Genomic DNA, 2,906 nt, shown 5'->3' with positions numbered 1-2,906 from the left:
ATGATTAACATTATTGTCATAATATGTCACCGACGTTATGAAGAACTTAAATATTGATCATTATATCACTTTTAAAAAAAAGTTAGGCAAGAACGAATATCCCTTAAGGAAATTTTGCCTTTTCATATAGCTTAAGATACATTTTTATGTAAAATTTGTTCATTTCTGGTTTGTTTTCCCTGTTTTTTTTCCAGGAACAAACAGGATGACATTATGTTATAAATTCTTCTATTTATATGCTTGATTGTGCTCTCAGAATCCAGAGGCATGAATTCTCCAGTGAATAAATATCTGTTTCCTTATTTAAAGGTCAAAAATTCCATCTGTATTACCCATCACATAGATGTTTTAAAAAAACACACCGGTAACTTTAATGTACATAGTTCATAAAAAATATGTAAACCGAGGCATTCACAGCATTTTTATATAAGGAATTAAAAAACACAAGAATGTGATTGTGTTAATTTTCTTTTGTAATTTTTCTCAAGGGAATTAGCTTGCAAGAATAATTTACATGTAAATTTATTGTTTATTATTAACTTTTTCGTTTACATACTTTTTTTCCTGTTTTCATTCTCTACTAAAGGATACAGGAGATTAACATAAATTGAAGGTGTGACTATAGATTTTCTAGACAAAGTAACTGCTTTGTATTTAATAAAACTACAGAATAAAAGAAGAAATGTTATTTATGTTCATTCAGACAATTGAAATGTAAAGAATGCTATTGTATATCACTGACTCACATTTTCACTTTTAATTGCTTTTTGAATTCCAGTTGAATTAATTTGCTGTTTTATAATATAAATAGGGCAATCTTATAAAATAGAAGAGATTCTTTATAAGTATTGATAGATTCTATAATTCCATTTGTGCCTGTTTTAGTCATTTTTAAAATTAAGAAATTTGTTAACTTGTGCTTATTTTTCTGTACACATTACTGGTATTCATTGAATGATTCTTGTAGCTAAAATGGTATACAACTTTCTTGAAGAATTTACATGTTATTATTATAACATTATTTGTTTATTCTTATTACCAGTAACTGTGGTTATTATATAGAAAGATTGAATTATACTGGAATAGTAATAGTTTTGCTTTTATTGAACCTTAGAAGAAATAAATGGCTTTTCTAAAAACAGCTTTTTGATCTATTTAAATTTTAGCTAAGTAATTAGGTGATCAAAGAGTATCCTTTTTGTCCCTAATATGATTGTGCCGATCCGTGTGTTGGGGGTAGGGGGAGTGTGGAATTTGCATTCTTTTTCGTTTCTCTCTTTCAGTGGGTTAGGTCATTGCTTGATGTCCACTGCGAGCGGCGAAAGGGCTCACCACTGTGTTCCTTTGCTTGTTCAACCAGCCCTGCTGCTTCTGCTCCAGGGCAGAGGAGGAAGCCTCTTCTGTCTCCATGACAACCCTGTGTCCTTCGGGAAGCTGCTAGTAGCTAAAGACCTTCTGTGAGCTGGGGGAGGGGCCGTTTCTGAGGATATTCTCACCTCATTTTCCCTCTTTCCAGCGTAATTTGCTTAATTGTGTGTGTGTCTCTCTCCCCCCTCCTTTTTTTTTTCTGTGTTTCTACATAATGCTGATACCCAAAAGCCACACACCCAATACCTTATTTTATAAACAAAAATGCCCGCATCACAAGGATTTTTCTAGCATTTGGTATGTAGTTCCACATTCCCCCACTCCTTTTGGGTTAACTTTAACTTTGTTTCTAGTTCTCCAATTCCCTGAAATGATTTAAATGTTAATGATCTTTGGAAAGCCAAACACTGCCTTAGCCTGGGAATACTGTTGTTATACATTATGAATATTTGAAAGGGAAACAATGTTTTTTTCTTTTCCCTTGAACAGCCTTATCAGCATAATTGTAAATTGTAGCCCCCCACAGAAAACCTGTTTTCCCATTAGACAATATAGATGTATGCCCTATACATTATACACACCTAAATTTATCAAGTTAATTCATTAGAGGTGTGTATTTGGTTTACATTTGCTGCAAATTCTCAGCAACATTTTACATATATCCTTATTCCTTTAAATAAGGTCTGTTCCTAGAAAATAAGATTTTTGGGTTTTGTAGGTTGCTTTTTCCCCCTGCGGCTATAGCTGGTAATGGTAGTGGGCTGGTACCATAATCTTCCCTCTGCCCCCCGCCCCCGTTCTTTATACTTTGTCTCTAAAGGGTCTCTTATAGTTTCGTGGTTTCAAACCAGCGTCCTGAAATCAAATGAATTACAATTGTATCATAATTGTTCCGGACCCTTCCTTAGCTGGGCACCGCGGCTTTATGTAGAATGAATTTCGATAAGCTAGAACTACGTTTCCCAGAATGCCCTTTCCAGTAAGCCTTTGGCTCAGCGTTGCGCACGCGCAAAAGGAAGGCTGCCATGTTCTGCTCTGAGGGCGCTGTATGGCCTGGAGCAATGGGCCGAATTGTGTGTGTTGCTGCTCGTCTTGTGGGCGCAGAATATTCCTGGCGCCTGTGACACCTCCAGCCCCCGGCAGGTCTCCTTTTTCACCTTCTTTGGGTTGTGGACCAGGCTGATTATGCATCTCCGTGTCGCAGGGTCTCGCTTTTCCCTCATCTCACCCACCATCTGGAGCCTCTCTTCTGGCTTTTCTGAATCCTGGGTCAGGTGCGTGTGACCAAATTTAAAAGAGAAATAGACAAATCCATAATTGCATAGGAATTTTTAACTTGTTTTTCTCTGTAACTAATAGAATAAGCAGACAAAAACAAAGTGAAAACAGCGATGATTAAATGCTAAATATGTGATCACTACCTCACCAGAACAGAGTAGACAATAGCGGAAGAGACATTGTTTTCAAGTATATGTAGATCATTTGCTGAGAAAGACTACAGTTGACCCTTGAAGAGCTCTGGACTTAGAGTTCCGGAC

Source organism: Ursus maritimus, unplaced genomic scaffold (genome assembly GCF_017311325.1).
Source record: "Ursus maritimus isolate PB19 unplaced genomic scaffold, ASM1731132v1 scaffold_1, whole genome shotgun sequence".
NCBI lineage: Eukaryota > Metazoa > Chordata > Mammalia > Carnivora > Ursidae > Ursus > Ursus maritimus.
The sequence above is the reverse complement of the archived record's forward strand: the minus strand, read 5'-3'. Positions refer to the sequence as shown.